Genomic DNA, 11,839 nt, shown 5'->3' on the forward strand with positions numbered 1-11,839 from the left:
CCCGATCAACTTTGTCCATTTCGATCATCTCAGTCATCTTTATCTATCAGCATTTACCGTGATCTCCGGTACAGTGCTGTTCAAACTAGGGGCAACTTTCCGTTGCCGCGACGGTGCAGAGTTACTCAGACTAGGGGCAACTTTCCGTTGCTTTGGAGTGTCGCATTGTTCTTCAGACTAGGGGCAACTTTCCAGTTGCAGGGATCTGAGGTTGTGCATCTCAGTGACAGATTTTCGGCGTGTCCAGTTCTGATCCACATCGAAAATAGTTTTGAAAAGTTTTAATAAAAGTTGACTTTGTTCAAATCAATCTTTTTACGACTTAGACCATTTTTGGACCAAAAGTGGAAAATTTTCAGTACCATAACTTTCAATTTCATTGATTTCAAAATAGAGTTCTCCTGCTCTTGCATTACAATCGAGGTTGCTTATTTTAGTACAGTCATAAAGAAAACTTGAAAATGCTAAATAAGCAATAAATTTGGGGCATAGTTGAATCAAGAATCTCTGTGTCCCTCTCCAGAGCTGGACAGAGCATCTGATGCCAAGCTGGGCCCAACTTGTACCTCCTCTTTGAGCCAATCCACGCATTCATCTGACAAAGTGCAACTGAAGGTTGAAGCAGGGCCAGAAGCTCTCTAGTCCTCCATGCCGTGGCATATCTCAGGCTGGCCAGCCATTCACTTTTTGCAAAAATGGCCGGCCAGCTCCCAAGGTTTGCTGGCAATGCCGCGGTGTGTCTCCTCGGCCTTGTTTTTCTCTTCGAAGGAGAACTCCAAGCATTGCCATACAACAGGAGAGTCGAAGGCCTTCATTTCAGACGCGTTCCGATGCCCAGATCGTCAGAAGCACACTTTGTTGTTGTTGAGTTTTGCTTATCGAGTTGTTGCAATTTTGCTTATCGAGTTGTTTGTCGAGCGGACGTGTTTTGTATTTTGAGTCATTGCTCTCTATTTAAGCAATTTTTGTTAAAGTTTTGTTTATTTGCATTGTTGTTTTTTGCTTATCGAGTTGTAAACTTGCTAAAGATTCTGTTATATCTTAGTAAGTTGAGTTGTTTAGTTTGTTGCGTCGGTTCACTACCTGACTTGGTGATTACACAATGCGCATTACCACTCAAATTCATTTTTGTGCAAAGTAATTGATGCGATATGATGCTAAAAGTTCAAAATACAAACACCTTTCCAAAAGCTATTTCATTTCATCATGCTTTATAACAAATAAAGGTACAAGTTTTACAAAAATAAAACTGCCTAACAATGTGCAAAGTGCTACAAACTACTAAGTACAAGAAAAATAAAGCATGGAAATAGCAGCATCAAAATCCTCGGGAGCGGGAACGAGAAGCACGCCTAGTCCTCTTTTGCGGGACAACCTCCACACCATCATCAGAGTCGGAGCTGTCATCCTCAGGATCCTCCTCAGCCTCGCCTCTGTTCCCCGAGCCAAAACCGGAGCCTCCCTCCTCAACAGATGTCTCGAACTGACGGTCGGCAGCCTCCTCCTCCTCCTCATCAGGCTCCACCTCCACAACACGAGCTCTGCGTCTGCGGACAGGCCCTCCTCGATAAGGCCTAGATGGCCCGGCTCCTCGGGAAGGCCGAGATGGCCCCTCCCCCTGATAAGGCCCGGATGGCCCAGCTCCCTGATAAGGCCCAGATGGCCCAGCTCCCCAATGAGGCCCAGGTGGCCTGGCCTGCGGCTGACCGGACCATGTAGGCATCTGGAAACAAGGAGTTCAAATCAAATACATCAGTCCAAACATGTGCATCGGATACAGATATAAGCAAAAGCTACATGAAGTGGGTGCATGTAAATACAGTGTACAAGTGAGGTGTGTGTCAGATGTGCTCTACACAAATAGTTTATCAATGCAGTAGAAATCGGCATGTCATCAGAAGTATGATAAATGCCAGGAAAACTGAAAGATACCCGAATGCCTGCAATAGACAACTGTGCCTCCCTGCGTAGGACCATGCCCTCGAGCGTGGCCACCAGCCCAACCACTTCCTCCATGTACCCTCGCGATGGCTGCAAAAATGAGCTCATAATCATCAGTGAACAGAAGAGTGTCTAAACATCTGAATGATGAATGAAAAGTGGAGCATACCGGCGGTGAGTCCGGATCAATGGCGTATCGATCACTGGGCATCAGAGGCTCTAGTGGAATCGGAATCGGAGAGCTAGCCCCGTACTGCCACGCCATCAACTCAGTGGGCATATCTGGCCATCCGACATGAGGATGAATCGACGGAGCCGGGGGAGCTGGTCTACTCCCACCTCTAGATGTGCCAGCCCGGCTAGAAGAAGGGATGTCTGTAGCTCGAGCCTGAGCCTGATCCGAGGATGACATACCGGCAGGTCTCATCATCGGAATACGAGCTTCTGTCAATGGAGGCATCAAATATATGTGACGGTAGGTGGCGTAGTCCCCCTCCGCAACATATAGCAAAGCATCGCTGCCCAGCATGGCGCCGACCACCTCTGAGTAAGAGAGCCTGTCAGCGGTCCGCATACTAGCTGGAGGTACCGCGGGAACATCCTGAGAAAGATATCCCCGTACCTGGCACAGAAAGCGCTCCCCCAGGAACCAGACTCTGCCGACTGGCCCCTCGAGCAGGACCCTATACCGAGAGATGCCTGACGCTCCAGTATACTGGAGTAGGAGATCATCACCCAGGGGTGCCCAAGGCTGCCAAGTAATCTGCGGATGATGAATGTATAAACCAATCAGAAAACGAGGATATACAGAGCAAGTCAAAGATGAAAATGAAAAGAACTGAAAGTTCTGAAGTACCTCTGAGTGTCGCACAGTGTCGAAGTACTGTCGCAGGCGAACCAGGGTCTCTCGAGGCCTCGCCCGGTGCGGGCCCTCAAATATCAATGAATATGGGGTCACGGGAATCCCCACCACCTCCAGCTCCGGGGCTAACGATGAGAAGTATACATAAGCCCATAGCTGAGAAAAGCAGTGCAGAATGTAAGTATGAGATGCTGAGAGCAAAATGCAGACTGTAAAAGTGCGCTGTATGTGCAATGTACAAGTAATGAAGAGCAGAAATGTAAATCAAGGAGACAGAAAGTACCTCCCAAGCTCTCCAGTAGCCGCCAAGCAAATCGCCCCGCCCGCGGGAGGTCGCGCTCATGTAAAAATAAAGGGTAGCCAAGCCGGCGCCACCCCAATCATATCTCTGGACCTGTGATAGGTCGACTAGAGCGCTCAGCAGATATAGCCCAATGGTGTTCCCTCTGTCAGCGAACAGGGTAGTCCCGAAGAGGAACATCAGGAAGCCGCGAGCATACTGCTCTGTCTCCTCAGGAGTCTCGGGCACCATCTCCGCCCGCCGAAAATGGGAGGAGAACCAAGTGTATCTGACTCTCCCTGAAACCCTATCAACAGGTGGGCGAGCCCCCAACAAATACATCCAGGCGGCCTCCCACTCGCCCATATCCTCATCGTATGGGATGGCCCAACCTCCGACATCAAGGCCGGTCAATACAGCAAAGTCAAAAGGGGTCATGGTCATGTCCCCGGTAGCAGAGAAATGGAAGGAATTGGTGGTGTCCCACCATCTCTCTACTAGGGCTGCCATCAGTGTCCTCCTGGCAGGACAGCGTGACAACCCGGCACAGAAGGGCCCAAACCCTGCCAAGTCTACCAAATCCCTGACGCCCTCCGGGAGCTCAGCATACCAATCCCGCGCCGCGGTGGAACCATATCCTCGCACACTGCGGGAACCACCCTACATTCAGAATGAATATATGTGTCAATAATAAGATGAAATGGGCTGTATGCCAATGATAATGAAATGGGCTGTGTGCCGAAGAAATGAAATGGGCTGTGTGCCGAAGAAATGAAATGGGCTGTATGCCAATGAAATGAAATGGGCTGTGTGCCGAAGAAATGAAATGGGCTGTATGTCAATGAAATGAAATGGGCTGTGTGCCGAAGAAATGAAATGGGCTGTATGCCAATGATAATGAAATGGGCTGTGTGCCGAAGAAATGAAATGGGCTGTATGCCAATGATAATGAAATGGGCTGTGTGCCGAAGAAATGAAATGGGCTGTATGCCAATGATAATGAAATGGGCTGTATGCCAATGATAATGAAATGGGCTGCGTGTTCAGAGAATTTGAATTTTGGGCCGCGTGTTCAATTTTCAGTTAATTTGTGGGCTGCGTGTTCACTATCTACCTGGGCTGCGTGTTCAGAGAATTTGAATTTTGGGCTGCGTGTTCAATTTTCAGTTAATTTGTGGGCTGCGTGTTCACTATCTACCTGGGCTGCGTGTTCAGAGAATTTGAATTTTGGGCTGCGTGTTCAACTTTCAGTTAATTTGTGGGCTGCGTGTTCACTATCTACCTGGGCTGCGTGTTCAGAGGATTTGAATTTTGGGCTGTGTGTTCAATTTTCAGTTAATTTGTGGGCTGCGTGTTCACTATCTACATGGGCTGCGTGTTCAGAGAATTTGAATTTTGGGCTGCGTGTTCAATTTTCAGTTAATTTGTGGGCTGCGTGTTCACTATTTACCTGGGCTGCGTGTTCAGAGAATTTGAATTTTGGGCTGCGTGTTCAACTTTCAGTTAATTTGTGGGTTGCGTGTTCACTATCTACCTGGGCTGCGTGTTCAAAGAATTTGAATTTTGGGCTGCGTGTTCAATTTTCAGTTAATTTGTGGGCTGCGTGTTCACTATCTACCTGGGCTGCGTGTTCAAAGAATTTGAATTTTGGGCTGCGTGTTCAACTTTCAGTTAATTTGTGGGCTGCGTGTTCACTATCTACCTGGGCTGCGTGTTCAGAGATTTTGAATTTTGGGCTGCGTGTTCAACTTTCAGTTAATTGTGGGCTGCGTGTTCACTATCTACCTGGGCTGCGTGTTCAGAGAATTTGAATTTTGGGCTGCGTGTTCAACTTTCAGTTAATTGTGGGCTGCGTGTTCACTATCTACCTGGGCTGCGTGTTCAGAGAATTTGAATTGTGGGCTGCGTGTTCACTATCTATCTGGGCTGTGTGTTCAGAAAATTTGAAGTTTGGGCTGCGTGTTCAACTTCCATTTAAAGTGTGGGCTGTGTGTTCACTTTCGAATTCGGGCTGTGTGTTCGACAAATCAGTGTTTGAGCCATGTGTTTTAATGTGGGCTGTGTGTTCGCAATTAATTAATGAACCGAGTGTTCGGGAATTTGAATGTTGAAACTACATGTTCAAAGATGTAAGGAAAGTACTATGTCACAAGCTAAATGTTTAAGCATGGCAAGGTTGCGAAATGTAAAATACAGAAGATGAGGTAAATACCTCTCGGGCCTCGTGAGAGAGATGCTGCTCCGGCTCTCTGAGAAGCAGATCCGCGGGTGCTCTCTCGTCAAAACTGGTAAAATGACGAAAAACGGCACGAGGGAGGACGTGCACTGCCGGACGGTACCTCTCGGGCATGAAAGGTCGAGTCCTCGGAGGTAGAGTCATGGGATCAAAATCATCCCCAGCGCCCAGAAAACCTCCACCGTGAGGAGAATTGCCTGCCATTTTTAAGAATCTGCAAAAGGGGAGCAAAAATGAGCAAAATGAGCAAAAATTGGAAAAAGTCAACAAAAGTCAACTCCCGAGAAAATATTCTAAATATTAAGATGAACTTACCTCAAGTGATGAAAGTGCAAAAAAAAGCTCCAAAGTCGGAATTTAATCGCTCCAAAGTGTTTAAAACTAAGTGTTTTTACGAAAACAATTTGCGCGAGGCGTTGGAAAACGCGCGTAAAACTCAAAACTGGAGAGAAAAGTGTTGAAAGAGGCAAGAAATGAAGTGAGGTTCGGCTGCCATTTATAGGCCTCAAGCCTTGGGTGAAAAGGCATGCAAAAAGGAGGCAAAAAGACCGAAATGCCCTCGGAAAAAGGGCATGGCCGGCCGGCCCCTGTTTCTAGCTGGCCAGCCATCTGCTTTTTGCAGAAATGGCCGGCCAGCCATTAGCTTTTGTGGAAAACGGTTGGACACCCCCCCTTGGGAAGATAAGTGGCCGGCCATACTCCTCACATGCTCACCTAGCTCTCTGCAAATTTTGAGGAAGATCGGAGTTCCCGGGACCTGAAAAAGTTCAAGAAACGTACACTTCCGGTCGCAAAATTGCTCCGTCGGGACTTCGGTTTCAAGTGCTGACATGTATCTCATCATCATTCATCGAAATCAAAGTGTATCCTTTTTGAATGAGCTGTAACCTTTCAAAGAAGCAGATCGGAGGCCGTGATCGAGTTACCCTCGCCGAAACACGCGTTTCCATACTCGTTGTTTCACGACGAATGACACTCTGATTCATGCTAGTTTTGCACTGTCATGCACATAACTTACATTCTCGTGAGAATACCTGCATTAACATGCACATTTCTTGATATTGGCGTACCTCTGTGTTTGAGCATGCGTTGTCACGCATGTTCCGTTCTTGCATTGCGACGCATTCACTCACCAACACTGCGTATGTCGAATTTTCAGAATCACATCAAATATGTGTTGTTAGCATATTGTACTTGTTGCAATTTCTCTCTTTTGCAGGCACGATATTGTATGTACGGTTCAATTGAGGCTGGTGCGACCAGACGAATCGCGCAGGTATCGTATCTTCTCCGTGTGAGACGTGGCGGGGATTGAATAATCCTCCGCATTCTTAACTGCATGAAATGTAGTTGTTGCTTTTCATTCTTGCTTAAAACTGTTGCATCTATTTGCGAATACTTGCTTCATTACAGCTTGCTGCATTTGCATAATCATTGGGTTACCTTCGGCTTCTTGCATATCATTTGCATTTTGCCCCCTGCCTGCGGGCATGCCTGCTGGCACATCTCTGTCTATCTTGTATGTTTGTCTAAGTCTTCGGCCTTGTCAAAAATGGGTCGTCTCTGGGCTTTGACATTCACTCCCGTCACTTGTGACTTCCGAGTTCTGTCAAAGAGGGGCAACTGTAGACACCCCATTTTTGACCGACCTTAAGACTCAGACGTCGCCGATTGAGCGCTTGGTGATGTTGCATAATGTGCTTGTTCAGAAGTTTCAGAGTCGCGGCCGTGAGCCCTGCCTCCGGACTCCCGAACCCTTTTCTGTGCCTTGTCTCGGTTTGCGAACCAGACTCGGTTTTCTCTGTTTCTTTTCCTAAAGGGAGGGAGAGGTCTCGTAGACCATCTCTCAATGTCCGTAGGCTACATTTGGTGGCCGTAGGCCATTTTGCCCGTTTCGGAGTCCGGTTCCCGGTTTTCGGAGCCGTCAGGCCGTGTGCCTCGGTTCGGGACCACCTAACCATCTCCGTTTGCTCTGATTTTTGGCATACATCCTATTTCATCCATTTTGAGGGACACTGGGGGCTGAGAAACCCACTTCGAGGTCAAATACAATTTTCGGTGCTTAACAGCCCATTTTCGGGACCCCGAACTGCGTGTTTTGGCTCCGGAACATTCGTTTTGCAACGGTTTTCGCTCATTTTTGGCAGGTACCTCTGTTTTATCACAGGGAAGGTCACTGAAGGGTGGGAGGCCAGCAATTGTTGCAGCAGCCAGTTATCTCTCCTCCCGAGCCTCCCGGCTCCCGTTTTTCCAACTTCCGGGCTAATGTTGAATACTTTAGAGCTAGTGTTGCCAACTTTCAACCACATATCTGTGATCTACACATCTGGGAGGCCCCTAAAAGTTGGTGGCCGGCCATTAAGGTCACTTGACCCTTTTGACCCCTTTCTTCCGGGCTAATGTTGAACCCCTTGGACCTTTTTTCTCGAACTTTGAACCACATATCTGTGATGTACACATCTGGGAGGCCACTAAAAGTTGGTGGCCGGCCATTAAGGTCACTTGACCCTTTTGACCCCCTCTTTCCGAGCCATTGTTGAACCCCTTGGGCCCACTTTCTTGGAATTTCAATTACATGGTTGTGTTGTACACACATAGGGCTACCTCCCCAATACCTGGCCGGCCAGAAAATCTTGTTGACCCTTTTGACCCCTAGCCGGCCGGCTAGGGGGTGTGGCCGGCCGGCCACCTCCAGTAAAAGTGAGCGGCCGGCCGTGCTCTCCTCACTGTGCCCCTTCCAGCTGTGGGGCAATATCCCCCAGATATTTTCTGTATCCGGGGGATATTTTGGGAGAGAGAATTCCTCTCCATTTCACCCCCCTTTTACACCCCCTTTCTTGACCTTATAACCAGCTGAGGGCCTTCTTCTTGAGGGTTAGAAAAATTCATCTCCAAGGCTCAACCCTAAACTCCATTGTTATAGCTCTCAAAACTTCAAAAAACCCTAACTTCTTAACCTTCATTTCTTCTACACCACCAAGCCCTACCACCACTATCTTATTTCCAGAAACAAAGAAGGGTTCTTGAAGGCCAAAGGAGCAGCAAATCCATCCAAGAAGCAACCAAAGTCTAGATCTTCAAGGGTAAGTTACACTTTTACCCTTTTGACCCTTTTTCTTAATCAATATGTAAGCCATGCTTCCTTTTTGTGTTGAGCTTCGGCCCTAACTGAAAAGGGCCATATTTTGAGCTCATCTTCACTTCTCATTGAGGGCTCAACCCTGTTTGAGCCCTCCATAATACACTTGCTTCATTGATCAACTTGTATGTCATAGTTTTGCATGCTATTTTTGACCCATGAGAAATTTATTTTCGAGCATGTTGTAAACTGATATGAGGCATATTTTGAGCCCCTCTTCAACATTGGAGAAGGGCTCAACATTGTTTGGTGTTTCCATATGTCACTTGTAGTTATATCCCCTATTTGGCCCAATTTTTGCATAAGTTATTAGCCCTCTTTGCTTCTGTTTTTGGACCTTGGTCCGAACTGAGAGTGGTCTTATTTTGGCCTATACTTCATGTTTCATTCACATTTTTTTTCTGTTTGGTGATTATTTTATATACTTCATGTTATAGCACCTTTTGAGCCTTGTTTTGCATCACATTTTTAGCATGATTGTATACTGATTTGAGGTCTGCCATACACTGTAAATATTCATATTTTTGGTTCATCTTCAATGTTATAGAAGGAAATTTTTCAGTTTGAGTTTTGCTTATACCACTTGCTTCATTACCTCTCTTTTGGCCCCTATTCTTGCATGCTACGTTTCCCTTATCTATGTTTGCTGTTTGGCCATGTTTATAACTGTGAAAGTGCATCTTTTGGGACTGTCTAGCTTCTGTCTTTGCATTGCATGTCCATATTGTGCATGTTTGGCATGGCTATAGGCCATTTCGGGTGCTTAATGTTGCATTTCGGGACAATTTCGTGCATTCGGTATCATTTCGCTACATTTCGGGACTGTTTTTCCCCACATTTTGTTGCTGAAATTCTGTTAGTGTGCTTGCATATCATTTTTGCCATGTTGCATGTCATTTTAGCATCGCCTCGGTTTGCGTGCCCGTGGGCACGCATTTCGAGGCACTCCTTTTTTATCCGCCGGCATCCTATGTGAGTGTGGCTGAGGCTCACTCATGTTGGTATAAGCCCATTTGTCATTTCCATGTCATTTCATTACATTCTGCCACCGCCTCGGTTTGCGTGCCCGTGGGCACGCATTTCGAGGCACTCCTTTTTTATCCGCCGGCATCCTATGTGAGTGTGGCTGAGGCTCACTCATGTTGGTATAAGCCCATTTGTCATTTCCATGTCATTTCATTACATTCTGCCACCGCCTCGGTTTGCGTGCCCGTGGGCACGCATTTCGAGGCACTCTTTTTTTTTATCCGACGGCATCCGATGTGAGTGTGGCTGAGGCTCACTCGTGTTGATATAAGCCCATTTGTCATTTCCATGTCATTTCATTACATTCTGCCACCGCCTCGGTTTGCGTGCCCGTGGGCACGCATTTCGAGGCACTCTTTTTTTTTATCCGACGGCATCCGATGTGAGTGTGGCTGAGGCTCACTCGTGTTGGTATAAGCCCATTTCTCATTTTCAGTGCATTTATCATCGCCTCGGTTTGCGTGCCAGTGTGCACGTACTTCGAGGCATCTCATTTTCATTGCATTTAGCATTGCCTCGGTTTGCGTGCCAGTGTGCACGTACTTCGAGGCATCTCATTTTCAGTGCATTTATCATCGCCTCGGTTTGCGTGCCCGTGTGCACGTACTTCGAGGCATCTCATTTTCAGTGCATTTATCATCGCCTCGGTTTGCGTGCCAGTGTGCACGTACTTCGAGGCATCTCATTTTCATTGCATTTAGCATTGCCTCGGTTTGCGTGCCAGTGTGCACGTACTTCGAGGCATCTCATTTTCAGTGAATTTATCATCGCCTCGGTTTGCGTGCCCGTGTGCACGTACTTCGAGGCATCTCATTTTCAGTGCATTTATCATCGCCTCGGTTTGCGTGCCAGTGTGCACGTACTTCGAGGCATCTCATTTTCATTACATTTAGCATTGCCTCGGTTTGCGTGCCAGTGTGCACGTACTTCGAGGCATCTCATTTTCAGTGCATTTATCATCGCCTCGGTTTGCGTGCCCGTGTGCACGTACTTCGAGGCATCTCATTTTCATTGTATCTATCATCGCCTCGGTTTGCGTGCCCGCGTGCATGCATTTCGAGGCACCTCATTTTCAGCATTCCGTCATTTTCTCGGTTTGCGTGCCTGTGTGCACGTATTTCGAGGCATGTCATTCCATAGCATTGTGTATGTTAGGACTATATCTTAGTTGCATTTCATGCATATCATGCATATTGCATCGTGTCCGGAATAGGAGTTAGCCCGGGCACGGGAAACGAGGTACATTTCGTACTCCGAGTGACAGAATGTGTCTCAATTCCCCCAGTCACCGACACTCCGGATTATCCATGATGGAGTTAGGTTTTAGCTGTAGTTTCATGTGCATTCATCCTATATTGAGTTGTGCATTTCGACTCCTCGGCCATTATGCCTCGGTATGCGTGATTAGTGACACGAGGATCGAGACATGCATATATTTGTGCAAATACATTGCTATGCCCCTTTCCTGCTCTCTGTTGCAGCAAAATCAGGAATCAACAACTTTTGGGGACTTGGCACGCATTTCAAGAACAGGTGTAAACAGAGGCTAATTGGGGCATTCCGGTGGATTTCCGCACGAGACAGTCCGGACATGCATCATCCACCAGAAGCAAGGCAGTCCCTGGCTTGCACGCCAGTTTATTTGCATTCTAGTTAATTCTTTAATTAATTAGAATTCTGTAATATTTTGGACTGTAATATTCTTTTATTTTGGGGACTGTAATATTCGGACTGTATTATTTATTTGGACCCTCCGAGTGAGGGCACAACTGTAATAAGTGTGCGTGAGTGTGATGTATGTCTTCCAACCCCACGTCTTTCTCCCTTTTATTTATCCGCTTATGATGGTTAGATTAGGGCATGTTTAAATTAGCATACAGTATGACAGCATGTTTGCATCATTCATCTGTATTGCATGCACCGGGCTCGGCGCATCATACTAACTGCATTGTATTTTCAATTCCAAAGTTGAATACATGATAATTGTAGCATTTCATATACCATCTTAGAATAGCCGAGCCTGTTATAGTCGCATTTTGCATGTGTTGCATTAGGCATTTCTGTATACTTAGGATTCATGCATGATTTCTAATGAGGTTTCTATTTTGGCTTGGAGTACTCGGTGAGTTTTATGCTTTAGCATCCTTGCATGCGTGTGAGTGAATGCCATGATAGCATGCTTACCATGAGGCTATGTGCTTATCTGATATATCTGCCTGAATGCCTGTGGGTGAAGGTTGGGTTATCTGAATTGGAATGAATCATCAAAATATTTCAAGCCTACCTGCGGGTAGCAAACCATTTTCAAAAACAAACGTGAAATGTTTTATTCCAATTCGGGCGACCCGGTCTATA

This window comes from Camellia sinensis, chromosome 2 (genome assembly GCF_055761805.1).
Source record: "Camellia sinensis isolate YWXY chromosome 2, ASM5576180v1, whole genome shotgun sequence".
Classification (NCBI taxonomy): domain Eukaryota; kingdom Viridiplantae; phylum Streptophyta; class Magnoliopsida; order Ericales; family Theaceae; genus Camellia; species Camellia sinensis.